Source organism: Dicentrarchus labrax, unplaced genomic scaffold, assembly GCF_905237075.1.
Source record: "Dicentrarchus labrax unplaced genomic scaffold, dlabrax2021, whole genome shotgun sequence".
Classification (NCBI taxonomy): Eukaryota; Metazoa; Chordata; class Actinopteri; family Moronidae; genus Dicentrarchus; species Dicentrarchus labrax.
Window position 1 is genome coordinate 29,330,446 of NW_026136704.1, and position 15,198 is coordinate 29,345,643.

The 15,198-nt window shown below is 39.1% G+C and overlaps 2 protein-coding genes across 2 annotated transcripts in view; one reads left to right on the top strand and one right to left on the bottom strand.

Annotated features, from left to right (window-relative positions):
- Window positions 1–15,198, bottom strand: part of LOC127362650 (rhomboid-related protein 4) — a 424,067-nt gene that overhangs the window by 37,841 nt on the left and 371,028 nt on the right. The window lies entirely within an intron of this gene.
- The window catches only part of gpr4 (G protein-coupled receptor 4), a 46,419-nt gene continuing 44,926 nt past the window's right edge, over window positions 13,706–15,198 (top strand). Inside the window, exon 1 of the mRNA XM_051398640.1 lies at window positions 13,706–13,902. The gene's annotated coding sequence lies outside the window, so the exon portion shown is untranslated. The remainder of the gene's footprint in view (window positions 13,903–15,198) is intronic.

Here is a 15,198-nt window from a genome sequence, read left to right on the forward strand (position 1 = left end):
AAAAAATGTTTTTTGTTGTTTTAATAAATCAGCTGTTTGAAACTAACTTTTGAACAGAGGTTGAAATATTTCATACAGAAGTAGTATAGTGTTGAATTCAAACAAGAGTTATTATACTACTACTTACTATATTAGAAAAGAGTTAGAGGTAGCAACACCAAAATCCCTAAGGACACTGGAAGATATAAAGGCTTGGATAGGAGCAGAGTCTGCAACCTCTGTTATCTTCTGCCAAGTTGTAAATATGTAAGAAGACATTCAGTCTACTTGAAGAATGTTTTGTCTCTGTTCAAGTAATTTTTGTTGCACTTCATATCTTTTATTGTTCGGTCATTATTGTGCTGTATTCTGTTGTTTACACATGGCGCTATCACGGTCTCAAGTCAATAAATGTGAAACCTAATATTTTATATTATTTTCTGAGATGACAACATGCAAACAGAAACATTGCAGATGCATTTTTTTGTTTAAACTTCTTGTGTGCAACCCCAACCCATACCCCATCGAAGTGTATATAGACAAACTTAAGTGCCTTTATTATATCAAGTAGAAATGTGGTATGCAGAGCTCGGTGTTCCTCCACTTTTGATAATTTGTGTGTAGTTCCTACAATAGATAATCATTTTTTTGCAAGTAAGTAAAGCACTTCCGCTTGTCTTCATATTGTTTTTCCCTGGGTTTTACCCCCGCTGTATCTGAAATGGATTTGTGGGCTCTTGTGAGAAAACAGTTTTCTGATCTTGACACATTGCAAATAATTATTCTGTAATGAGACTACAAAGAAATCATGTAAATAAAAAAACATGGTGATAATTATGTGCACATAGGCAGATATTAACAACAATATCAAAATCGTATCTTGCATCAGCCTGCAGACCAGAATGCATTACAACATATTACATTTAGATATGCAACTTAGACTATCCTCTCTTTATTAGTCTCTACCTCCACACATGTAACTGTAGTTGAATTCAGCAGGTCAGTTACTTCATCATAACATTGAATGCATTTTACAAAGAGTGATGATATGAACTGTTCAAGGGTGTATTTCGGGTAGATGGGGGGGGGGGACCAGGTCAAAGCAAAGGAGGAAGAGTCCAGAGTTTATCTGCTGTTCTGCAGGCAGTGAGCAGGGTTAGGTCACATTGGTACTGTGGTCACGATGGCCTGTTGTCTGTCAACACCTCATAGGTCAGGGTGACGGGCTCGAGACCCTGTAGCTCCTCACAATAAACCAAAGCATGAATGTCAAAGGTGGTCAGGAGGTTCGTAGGAAGACTGAATCTCTGAGATAGCCAGGATTTTAAAAAGTGAACTTCAGACACTTTTTGTGTTACGTATATACTGAAATATCAACTGCGCTACCAGAAAAATGACAAATTATGCCACAGCAATTATGTGTGACCATTTGAATTAAACAAAATGAAGAACCAAACAGAAAAATGTAACCATTAAAGCTACTTTAGATCCATACTGGTGTGCACAGAGTGATCATAAAGGAAATCTGTAGAGGCAATGGCACATCAAGTCAATGCAAAGAAGCAAGTGGGCACAATCAGATGAACAGGATCTGAGTTGAGGTAAAGACTTCCACAAACTGAGAATGTCTCAACTTGTTGAAAATGCTTCAGCTTGAGCAAAATTGCACAGAACCTCTGTCTTAAAAAAGTGAAAAAACCATCACAGGGTAAAAGGCCAGTATGAAATCAAAAAATTCTAAAGTAAAAGTTTAATAAAATCAAATTAACTCCAATAAACCATCAAGTTTTAATTTTAATCATTGGTTCATTTCTATAGTTTGTCTAATTGTTCATATTTCATGTTGTTTTATTTAATTGATAGTTTCCATTGTCGACTTGCATTGGTACAGCATTTCCATTTCATTCTGTATTTTGAGCCAGAATAACTGTACATGCTATGTATAGCAAGAAATAAACAATAATTTGTCTCGGTTGCTTCTATGAACATTATTGGACGTACTGCAACCTGAAAATTACAAGGACAAAAGGACTTCCCATACAGTGCAAAGGAAGAGCGTGAGACATACGATACCCTAAACTTTAACACAATAAACATCGACCTTTAGGACAAGGGTGACACAGAGGACAAGGACGAAGAGGCAGCGCTATAGGCTTCCTAGAAGGACTCCAAACCTTTTCAGTTTTTTTTGTAGAAAGCTGTTGCACATACTGATAGTCACATTTCTATAGAGAATACACATGTTTTGCAAATATCCTTCAAAAAAGTGTTATATTACACTTTCAAGGCACGGAAACACAATTTGGTAGCTATAAATAAACAGACCTCCTCAGGTACAACACTCCCAGCTGTTGAATTAAACCCATGACTTCACCATGAGCTCATAAGTCTCTGTAGAAAAATATTTGTGCTGTGTGTGTTAAAAATAATATATTTTTTGTGATATTATCCGCCAGAGTCACATGACCTTGTCCTCTATGATGTTTATTTTATTTTTATCTACTCTGTGCTGCAGCAGTTTGCTCATAGGTATTATTGGGTTTTTATCTTATCAGTTTGGAAGGATATTTCACAGCAACATCTACACCAACAAAATCATGTTTACACTTCTGTGTTTCCTTTTATTTAAATTGTCCTGTATGTACCTCAGTCTGTGAGATGCACAACTGATGTTTAAATGCTGTAAATTTATTTATTTAGGCATGAGAATGACAACGCATAGCAATTTTTGACACATTTCAAAGACAAATATTGTACTCAATCAACTATCTTTTCATTTATCATGTATGAAGATAGTTTGTGCCAAAGTTTATACGAATATTGTGCTAAAAGAAGTGGCAGGGATCACCAGGAGTTCTGTTTTTTAGAGACTAGTTAAAGGTGGCAGTAGATCATCCATTTTGAGATGGGGCAGGCTAAGATCCATGCAGAGATGGAGGGTCTTCGGGCAGGAAAGACAGAGAGAGTTGGGTATCATCGGCATAGCGATGGTGAAAGACACCATGTAAACAGATATTTGACCGGGGGAAGTGATAAATGTTGAGATTAGAGAGGCACAATACCACAAACCTCGCAGGTTCACCAGTGGAAAGAAGTTGATGCTGGACAACTGTGAGGTAGCACTCAACACAACGACCCGTTTGATAGGATGGACAGTAGAATTTGGTGGTTGAGTGTCAAAGGCTTATGATGACAAAGGAAGGTTGCAATTTATTTACAGAAGACGTATTCACAGGGACATGACCCCAATAGGGGTTTTATAGTTTCACATCACCTTGACAACAACCTTTTTTTTTAGAGCTCAAACAAGTTAACTAAATAGCTCAGCAGCAGCAGCAGTACATTCCACAGTGTCTTCAGCTTTCATACAAATTATTATCTATGGGAGATTTATTGCAAACAAATGTTTATTCACATTCCCCTCAGATACCAAACAGTTACACTACTGAACACAAACACACCGCTACAAGTTTTCTAGGCTTGCATCCAGTCAGAATGCTCTCTCAGACAATCAGACACTGACTTTATCATTGTTTGAGGGTAGTTTTTCAGTATATATTCAGAAAATATACACGAGACAGGAGCTTATCAGAACTCACGATATGGACAATTTCATTTTCCCAGAAGACAACTCAGAAAACTGAATTAGGGGCCTCTGCTGATGTGTAGTTGGAAACCAAAGACAGTACCATATAATACCATATCATTTTGGTTTCACCAGATTGAGATCTGTATGGAAAACAAACAATTTTATTAGACTTTAAAGTAAATATACTGCAATGAAAGAATGTTCAGCATCTTTTCTCGATAAACAACTCAATGATTATCAAAATATTGATTTTCTGCCAGTTATTTGACTGACTTTGTATTTTGACAGTGCCGCACTGTAGATGATAATATTGTGGTGCCGTTGCAGTTTAGCACTAGATAAAAGAACAAGCTGTATATTGTGCCAAACACTGAAGAAGGGGACTTAAGCTTGGCACAACAGTGAAGTGGATTTAATGTAAATCAGTCAAGATGTGGGCTGTAATTTATTGATTTTCATTGAAAGAAAGCAGCTTGCTCTGGTTGGCATTTTTTTTCACAGAGACAACAGTAAGATGGAAAAGGCTACATATTAGAAGAGATTAATGCATTCATATTGTAAGTTTCTCTTCGCTGGGACCAACAGAGTAACAATATATTTGGCATAAATCAGCTCAATGGATGGGGGCAGACTGACGGGGAGGTAAAGCAGCAACCAAAGATCCCTTAATCATTTCAAAAGTATTGATCCAAACATATGTGAGATGAATAAATGTCAGTCTTGCAATTTAAAAATAAACTAGTTTTATAGCAAAAATGCTTTTTTTGAATTTATACTGTGTTGAAGAACCACACCATTTTCATTCCCATTTTGTGTTAAGGAAGAAATGTAAAAATGTAGGAGTGATGTAAAATGAAAATCGCCGTAAGCGCTGCAGCAGAGGGGAGATAAGTCGTGAGAACAGAAAAAAGTATGAGTTTTTCTCAGAGACACTGAATCAAATAACACGGGATGGAATATTTTGACAGTCTGGGGTCTTAACCACAAAATGTCCAACCCTGAGGCTGCCACAAACGCATGCACACCCACCTACACACACACACACACACACACACACACACACAACTTGATTATCTTGGGACCGAAATACACATGCTGAAAATGTTTCCTACTGTGATGGTAACTGCAGGTTTAACTATAAGAAGATGCACTCCATGCCTACACAATTATACATTGTTAAGCATTAGGGGATGCTCCAACAGATTTACTTGGTATGTTTCTGTTAAGAAAATTCTGCAGTCAGACACAAACGAGGAAAAGTTAATCAACTAGACAAATGCTTTTTGAGAAATTGGTCAAAACAGGAACACCAACGTTAAAGGTAGAGTTTTGACAGATCCCGGTTCTGTTTGCATGTTTCTACCAACATGCACAGGAGAAGCACAGAGGTGCCAAGATACTTACTTTTTGCAGAAATGAAATAACAGAGTGACAAAGCAACAGATTTGACAAATTTGTTACTCAATACTGATTGAATCTGGTTAGGTTAAAAAAAAACAACATCAGTAAGAAACAAGTCTGTTTTGTGTTCTTGTTGTATAATTCTTGGCCAAAAGTTGAGCAACTTTTCAGTAAACACAAATATTGCAATAGATAGTTTTTGGTTCCTTTTTTTTCTTCCTTCATGACTCTGAAACAAACTGCATGAAAAAGTCTTGTTTGGGTATACTTACATAAGGCAAGATATACATGAGACAAATATATATTTGCACATATTGTTTTATATGTATTGCCTGATACACAGTCTTTCACTGCTCACCATGTTCACTTCCTATGAAGATACTACAACCTCCTCCACAGCACTGCAGATACACTCTGTGACATGTAGATTTTGTACATGTAAAGTTTCTACATGTTCTAATTGTATCTCTGTTGAGATAACACAAGTTGCCTGATGTCTCTGCCCGATGAGTGTTGAGTGATCAGTAAGTTGATCTCTCCAAAAAATGTTTGTATCCCTCTAAAGGTCATAATGAGGAATGAGATTTTGTCTAAACAAAAGTGATACCATTTAATGCTTCTGTTATACAGTTCCCCTTTGTACTAACAATACTTGGATGTTGTTATTTCAGAAGACCAACTTTTAAAAATATTTCCTCTTTTGTTTTTTGCATGGTTTCAGCTGTGTTTGGTGTAAAGAACTGGACTTGTGAGACAGAGTTGGTTAAATGTTATTGCATGCAGGTAAATGGCACTACTGAGTGAATTACAGAGATAATATTGAAGGTGTTTCCGCCATTATAATAAAAAAAGATTTGGATTCCAATAAAAATCATTTCATTGGATATGATTAAGCATTTGGAAAAATAACATTTCATTCATGTTTTTGGTTAACAACATACATTAATGTTTAATAAACACTAATCAAGGGAAATCAATGTAACCACCTGAATTTGTCATTAATTCAAAATTGTAAATATTTCTCATGAAATTGCAAGTAGGCTAAGTAATCTTATATCTATCTATAGCTTTGTGGGATGTTTACTAGCAACTCTGGCTGAATGTCTGCATCGCACAACAGTTTATCATCTGTGCATGGGTTGCAGTTGAGTTAATACACCACAGTGTCTGCCAAGATGTTGTGTTTGGAAAAATGTAAACATCAATTAATATTCCAGACACAGTTTAATAACAATATCAGGCAGAGAGAGAGAGAGAGAGAGAGAGAGAGAGAGAGAGAGAATCAAAGAATGATTAAATGAAAATTTGAGAAAAGTATACCGTAATACACTAAAGTGTAGTGAGTAACAACTTACAGTTGTGTAAAATGGAAAAAAAACATTTGTTGTACTAACTGTATCAAAAGATATGCATGCAATATATGCAATGTATTGAAACCATACTTTTTATGTACATTTAGGGGTGGTGGGGTTTTTGACATTTGTTTTGGTTTTGACAACAACTTATACTCAATAAAACCACAGTTTTTAAGTCACATGCCTGTTTTCTAACAGCATATTCCATGTGTGTTTGACTCCTCTTGACTGTGCTGATTCAATCCCATGTTTCTACAGTCTACATTGTGATTATTTGGAGTGGTTGTGCATCACCATTCGATAACCTTTACCTCATTTGATATAAGAGAAGTACAAAAAATTCCCTGTCACGATCTTCACTGTAGAATCTCAGCACACGACTTTCCACTCATTATGTTGAGAGATGAAGCAACTCAAACAGCTGTAGCAGATATGTTTCATACTAGTGTGAGTCTTTTTGGTTTTTCTGTAAGACTAAAGTATAATCTCTTACATTGTGGGAATGCATGGTATAATGTTGAGGTATGTAGTAATTGTACATTATCAATGAGTCTAAATTTCACTCTGCAACTTGTTAACAGATTTATTTGGGAGAGGCAACATTCAGCCTCACTGCGTGAACCACACCTTCATTTTATGTTTGACAGGTTACTGTGTGTGTGTAAAGTTTACAAATAAGTAGTATAATAGTAGTTCTAGTGTGTGAAAAGGACTGAGAAAAAGAACAGAAAAAGAAAACAGACAGAAAGATGGAGAAAGCGGAGAGAACAGGATAAAGATCAGAGGCAGGGAGTGGAGGAGAGGAAGAGCTCAGAGAGAAGGTCAAGAATGCAGATTGTGTCCAGCAGTCTATTCTCTGTAGCACCAGGGTGTCTGAGCGGCTGCCGACGGCCCGTTGAGCAACGTGTTGATGTATGGGGCGTTGTTGAGTAACAGCGGTTTGTGTGCTGGTCGCCCCACAGAGCGGAAAAAACCCACATGAGAATCATTTTATGTACAGTAGGTTTCCATTGGCTGCTGTTAGAAAAGCATATGAGAGTAACAGAGCACTTGTCCTAAAGTGTAAGAGCTATGTAAGCATCTGTACAGCTGTAGAAATAGATGCAGGCACAGATCACATTTAGCAATATTTAAACTTAGCCCTGGCATTGACTCGATATTGTAATGTTTTTTAACAGAAATCGCACCCAGAAAAAAGATCTGAACTTTCCCTTTTCACATGTGAAAGACAAACAGCAAAAGCACAGGTGCCTTAACTTCAGCTGCAAAATGTTTTTCAGTGTGATGTAATCTGTTAGTCAAGGCAACAGCTCGTCTTTAATGACTTCCAGGAGGTAAGACCTCCTCGAACTCGAGCAGTGTGAACCCAAACAAACTAAACGCAAAAAATACAACAAAGTAAACTTCTCCAGTAAACTGTTTGCACCCACACAGCGTCAGGCAGAGCTACACGTACAGCTGTGGCACTGATTTAAACCTGAGTCTACACACATGCTCTCGGCTCTGTGAGGCTCATACAGTGTTACTAAGAGCTAAATGCTGAAATCAGCACACTAACAAGCCTGTTAACCTGTTGGCATGCTAGCATTTGCTGATCATTGCGAAACAGAAAGCACAGCGGAGGGGGATGGAGATGTAATGAGTTTTGCAGGTATTTGGTCACACACTTCAGTAACTGGAGAAAGTGAATGATGGTGCTAGATGAAAAGTCATGGGCTCACCAAAATCCATAGAGTTCATCGTTTGGGAACCATGTATGTCTTTACCAAATGATATCAATCCCTTGAGTGTGTTGAGATGTTTCACTGTTTGAATGAAAACATGGGCCTGCTCTTTTCACTAGATGAAAAGTCAGGGGATCACCAAAAAGTTCCAGGCTGCCCACCTCCCAGACAGCTTGTTCTAAACAAGTCATAAAAATAGTGCTCAGTAATGAAGATGAAGGTTAGTCTTTCATCTCTGCATGGTGCCGATTCTGTCTGTTTCACATTGGCCTGGACCCACTCTGTGTTCGGCAGACACCACCTGTCTCAACACAGTTGGTACAGGGTGATGGGTGTGGATACATGTGGACAGACACATGCTGAAGTGAGTGCACTATTTAATACAATGTCCTAAAGCTTTTGTGCAGCATGGTTTGGAAATATACTGAATATTTAAATAGACTGTCAACTGTTACTTTAAAAAAGTTTCTAATTAAACTAAACTGAAAGAAAAGACATGTTTGCCAGCAAAAGATATTAGCGCACCACTGTTAACCCAGCTGTCTGTTTCACCCTGTTGTTTTGCTTTTGTTTTAGATTAATTTCCTTGTAATGTAGCTGTAAATGAATCAGTGCTGGCTTAGTGACAAAGTTTATCAAGGAGACTAAAGAGAAGTAAAAATATGATTGTAGAGAGGTTATTTTATCCCCCTTTGACTGTCTTCTTGATCTTCCTTTTATAAATGATGGTCCCATTTAGAGTAAAATAGACCATAATGCAAGATATGCTTTGGGGCGTGGCTCCTTTGTGACTGACAGGTCATTCTCAAACAAGTCAGTCAGATCAAGCTGTAAAACCAGGCAGTGCTGAGCAAATATAAATTAAGATTCTGTTCTGTTCTGTTCTGCACTGCCTGCTTATTTCTCACCTACAATGATTTCAGAACTTATTTTAGTGTACTGTTTAGCTGGAATAGGAGGAAGTTTGTGATCAGGCCGCCATTTTTTTCCTGCCTGAACGTCACCCACCAGCTCCACGTTCTCGGCTTCAAAATGGTTGTCCATAAACCAATAGCTGACGTCACGGTGGGTTTACACTGGATGCAGACACACAGGCAGAGTAGGAAAGTGTTCCTTCGAGGCAGTTTACACAGAAGAGATGACGTTGTTGCATTCTGGACCAAACTGGAAGCGGGCAGAAACAGGAGGAACACAAGGAACACAATGACTGGTGTAGCATCATTAATGATCTGGCAAACAAAGAGAATGAACAGTCTTCTATTTATAGTGTGGAGCTAATGAATTCCTGGGTACAGGTGGTACGAGCGGACAGATGAGGAATAGTTTGTCACAGCAGATGTATTGACTTGTCATAGTAGGAAAAGTACAGGTGTCACTAATAACAATAGCATTCTACTCAAGTGTCACAGGAAGTGTTTACAGTAAGCCATCGTGAACAAAACCAGGATGGGAAACTGAAGAAGTGACATGTAAAATGTCTTCCGTGATGAAGGCCTTTGGCACCATAACGTGACTAATATGACTGAATTTTGAATGTGTATTTTTGTTACTCATCATGAACCTCACTGTGAGTCTGTGGAAGTCACTGTGGTACTGTTGAATGTTGTAAACCAATAAATCATTTATGTTTACTCCTATAGGTACTTGCAAATGTATACCTACCGACATTATATTACTCATTTCAATATTGAAAATTAGAAGTGATTTACCCTAATGCTATTTAAGATGATTTAAAGGGCTAGTGTGTAAGGTTTAGGAGGATCTATTGGCAGAAATTGAATATAATATTTATAGGTATGTTTTCAATAGTGTATAATCACCTGGAAATGAGACTCGCTGTGTTTTCATTACCTTAGAATGAGCTGTTTTTAGATTCCGACGGCATGTTGAACCACTATGTTTCTACAGTAGCCCAGAATAGACAAATCAAACACTGGAGGGTGAAGCTACTGAGTTGCAATCTGAAACTACACCACTAGATGCCACTGAATCTTACACACAGACCTTTAACCTAAACTTAACAAAAAGGTTAAAAACAGTAAATGACATAGAAAGCTCCAACTACAGTTTCTTCTAATCTTCTATTCAATTCTTTGTATATTTGTACTTAAGATTGCAAATAAATTGCCAATTTGTTTTTAAATTGTTTCTTCATTTGGTGGCATTGTTGTTCATTGTATAGTATTTTTTTAAATCCCCTATGTCATATTTTGTGTCTGCAGTACTTTATGACTTTACAGTGAACACACTTATCCCAGTGGGGTTTTTTATATATAAAACAAGATCATATAAAGATTTGGAAGCATCTTGAAACATTTATGGGGAGAGATCAAGCAGATGAAAAGCAGCAGGCTCACCATGTAAATAAACAGAAATGAAACAAAGGCTTCAGAGACAGATTTTGTGCAGTTAGTCGGAAGCACTCAGTGGCTCTGCGCTGCTAAATTCCCATAACAACCCCGTAGTAAATGAGCTGGATGGTGTTTTAATGTGTTTTAATGGGACATAATGAGTTCACTGCTGGGAGATGTTTTACACCAGCAAGCTTGGCTTTTACTTGACTGCGGTTTAGATATTACACACACACAGATACACACTCGAACAGATACCACAACAACACAAACTCAGTAGTGAGAACACCGGATGGACTTACGGTGCTATCAATTTGTCTCGTAAATCCCCCGCCCGAGTTGCTCTGACGCGAGAACGTGACGTAATTGCCTGTCTTGTACCACTTATAGCGTTCCATTTGTCTTTGGGCATTACGAGTCGGAAAGAACATGGACGCCACCAGTGCAGCAGCTGTCTTGTTATTGCTTGTGGCTCTTCTAAACAAGTTCAGTGTGAAATAATAATATGTTTTGTTACCGAAACACTAACATTTCAAGTAATTCCGTTATTGCAAGTCTTACATCTCAATAATATTTTGCCATTTTCGCCTATTTCAATTTCAGCAAGTGCTGTGGCGTTTGTCTCGAGCCTCCAGGGGCCACCAGGAGACACCAGGGGCCTCGAGGGGCCACCAGGGGCAGTGGCAGGCTAGTGTTATTGTTAGCTACATTAGCTTATTTAGCAAACCAGCTCGAAAACAAAACTTTACATTTTCACTAACAATGACCATGCCATCAAATGTATGAAATAAGAAACGTTTATTGCACATAATGAACAAATGTGAACCAATGTGGTATACTGAGGGATGAGGGGTGAAAGTAGGTTCGAGGGATGGAGGTAGGTTCGAGGGATGGAGGTAGGTTCGAGGGATGGAGGTAGGTTCGAGGGATGGAGGTAGGTTCGAGGGATGAGGGATGGAGGTAGGTTCGAGGGATGGAGGTAGGTTCGAGGGATGGAGGTAGGTTCGAGGGATGAGGGATGGAGGTAGGTTCGAGGGATGAGGGATGGATGAGGTCGGAGGAATGAAGGTAGGAGGAAAGAAGGTCGGTTGGTGGATTGATGAATGGATGGAGGGGTTGGGTGCGATGTAAGAGGGAACTGAGTGGGTTGCGAGACACTGAGTGGGGGAACTGTCCCAGTGGTTCCTGTATTTGGATAAGAGAGGGAGACAAAAAGAAAGGGAGGGATGTGGGAAATGAGTCAAGGAGGGAGTGAACGGATAAGGTGTGCTTAAGTAAGTTTTGAGCGGAAATTAGATGATTGCAGGGTTTGGTCTTTGTTCCCGAACCTAGTTATGAAACATCATGTATTGCACGCACAGCAACACCGTGCAATGCATAAATTGGTGACCGGACTAAAGCAGCAATGTAAAGTGTGTAAGAGCATTTAAAATCGACATTAAAACGACCAACTTAGTACAAATACAAAGAAAATACATCTCAATATGGGCGCAGCCATCATTTGTTTTGCGAGTCATACGTTCACCCTCATTTAGCTCAGTGTACCCTGAGGAGCCCCGAGTGGGACGGCTGAAATTATGGCCAAAAGGGGGTGTGTCTCGGTGAAATGTTGCGTGATAGCTGCGAGATTTACACCATTACATGGAGGCTCACCTTGTCTAACCCTAACCCCTTCTACAACTGTAACTTAAAGGACCAGTGTGTAGAATTTAGTGGCATCTAGGGGTGAAGTTACAGTTTGCCTTCCAATCCACTCATCTTTGAGAAACTGACGCTGGCTGCAAAACTTGTGCTGAGATGTGAAAGAGCCAGTGTTTGGTTGGTCCGTTCTGGGTTACTGTAAATAACATGGCAGAATCCAAAGAGGACCCGCTCTATTTGCAGATAAAATTGCTCATTCTAAGGTAACGAAAACACAATTCTTAATTCATGATCACATTTACTCATCAGAGCAGCGGAAAGAGTGAAGCTGCACGCAGCCAGCCTCCTCCAGCTTTCACACAGGGTCATCATCAAACACAACACACATGGAGCTTATTCTGAGAAATGCCTGGACATCAGGTTCTGATTCTCCACAGAAACGACACCGTCGTCTCCCCTCCAGGTTACAGACGAGCCAGGAAGTGGTCTGTTGCCCAAGAGCTGCATGTGCTGTCCAGATAACACTTTCTTGGCACAACCAGTCCTGATATTCTGTTGTCTTCTATCAGGTGAAAAGAAGTAGAGCTGCAGCAGAACGACCTGTTTCATTCATTCATCTGTAATCCTGACCACGGACATAAGATTTAAGGACCCTACTGTTAGTTTAATTTTTTAGGCAGTACATGTTACGTATGATTGACACTCATTCTAACCATTAAAGGACCAGTGTGTAGGATTTAGAGTCATATAGCGGTGAGATTGAAACCAACTGAAACCTCTTGACTCAAGTGAAACTACGATGGCTGTGAAACTCTATAAACTTGCTACATGGCGGTCAAACATGCCAGCATGGCCTCGGAGGAAGAGGAAATGCTCTGTGTTGTAAATCAAATTGTCTCATTCTAAGATAACGTAAAACACAATGATTCTTATTTCCAGCTGATTATACACTAATGAAAACATACCTGTGGATGTTACACACTGGAGCTTTGAAACAGACAAAGTTCGAGGCAGGGATTGTTTGTAGCCCAGTGAGATAATGTATAAGAATGATCTGTTCATAGGTTTCACACTTTTCACTGTTAGTCTGCCAATCCATAATCTATCGATATCAGTATAGACAGTTATGGAATACCTCAATCTAATCAGGGGGATCCTTGAGACCACATCTTATCAAATACGGGTCCACTGCCTGCTGTGTATCAATCTGGGCGTTCTTGACACCAGACGAGATGAGAACCACTGCTTTAAACTTGCTTGAGATAGGTAATCCATTATGCCACACGCTCACCTACCTCTCTGGTCCTCACACTTCCCATCGTCCATGTTGTTTAAATGATAATGAGAAGGACAGTGTATATTACAGAACTCAGAACACTGCAACTGTGACACCCTGAATAGACTCTCTAGGGCTAAATGATGAGGGATAATTCACAGACAAAATTAGTTGAGCACAATAATTAAGATTCTACATTTATTTGCACCTTATGTTCAGAAAGAGACACAGAAAGAGAGAGAGAAAGAGAAAGAGAAAGAGAGAGAGAGAGAGAGAGAGAGAGAGAGAGAGAGAGAGTCGCATTTTGCATGAAATGATGACGTCCTCTCTCTCTCTCTCTCTCTCTCTCTCTCTCTCTCTCTCTCCCTCTCTCTCTCTCTCTCTCTCTCCCCCTCTCTGTGTGGCTCAGTCTGCCGGCTGTTGCCACTCCGCTCACACTGTTTCACGCTCTGGAGGCTGTGTAACCTGACCACCAGCACTATTACTGAACGGTTTTTGGCGGATTTTGAGTGAAATGAAGTGACTTTTCCTCCGGATGGATACCCGCAGTTTGGGGAGGTGACAGCAGGGATCCGGGATCCTGAATGTGAGTACAGCGTTGTGCGCCTCACTCAGCTCTGTCTTCACTCTTTTCTTGACACACAGAGGAAGAAGTGTGAGTGAAACTGTCACCTGCTATACAGAGGCTCAGGCGTTACATACATAACATGTATTTTTAGTCTAATTTGTCTCTTACAACATGTACTTTTCTGTATGTGAATGTGTAAATACCCATACTGGACTAACGTGGATTACTAGTATTATGTATTATTATTGGTATAGTACTGTAAGTATTTTTCCAAACAACAAAACTGAATTCGGGTGAATCATACATACAATATAAGGTCACAGGAATATAAAATAGCAGTTATACTATAGGCACTCTATAAATGGGTATATTCAAGTGATAAAATATTTAAATGAATGTTATAAGTAGTCAATAAATCTGTCTATCTATCTATCTATCTATCTATCTATCTATCTATCTATCTATTTATCTATACATTTTCTGTAGTTGTTAGGCTTATTACTGGAACTCGGATCATTAGGTCAGTATGTCAGCATATTCACATCCCATAACATTCAGTCATAGATTGCTTCACTGTTTATGATGTGGATTAAACACTCTACAGTAAGTCAACATAATGTTCTCACTATACATAATAAACTGTCAGAGGGGTTTTAAGACATCAAAGGAAATAAAATGAAGTCAGCACATGCTGTACATAAGCGTCTCCTCTGCTCTTTCCCCCGACTTTGAACTGAACTTGTATTCTACGCCTGACATCACTTCCACTCTTCACACAGCAGGCTGGTTTTTGCTCCCATTGACTTGTAGCAAGACCAAGTCAAATTGCATTAGTAAATGGAACATGGGGTGAGCTGGAAGCGTTGATGTTACAGTACAGTAGCCACTTGTGTCTCTGCCACAGCTCCGGGGGTTTTGACTGCAGACAATAAATAAATCATGAGACTGAACAACTAAATCACCCGCTTGTGTCACTGAGCCCCTCCAACTATATCTCGCTCTGTGCAGGGACCAGAACATTGTTCTCTTAGGGGTGAGGTGGAGCAGAACCACCTTTGATGCGATGAAGAACCTTTTAGAACGTAGTTTATTATGTGTAAAGCTTCTTCATTGAACCTTGTTGTAGCTCATTTACTGGCTACCTGTAATTTTGCCATTTGATCATTTTGAAAAGCAGTCTGCAGATAGGAAGGAGAGGAAGGTTGAGTTTTCAAACCTCGGCCCGTCTGACAATCAATAGGATATCAATATTATAATTTGGTGGTGATCCAGTTTTTTGTTTTTTTTGCCATAGCAGCAGTTGTACTGCATTTA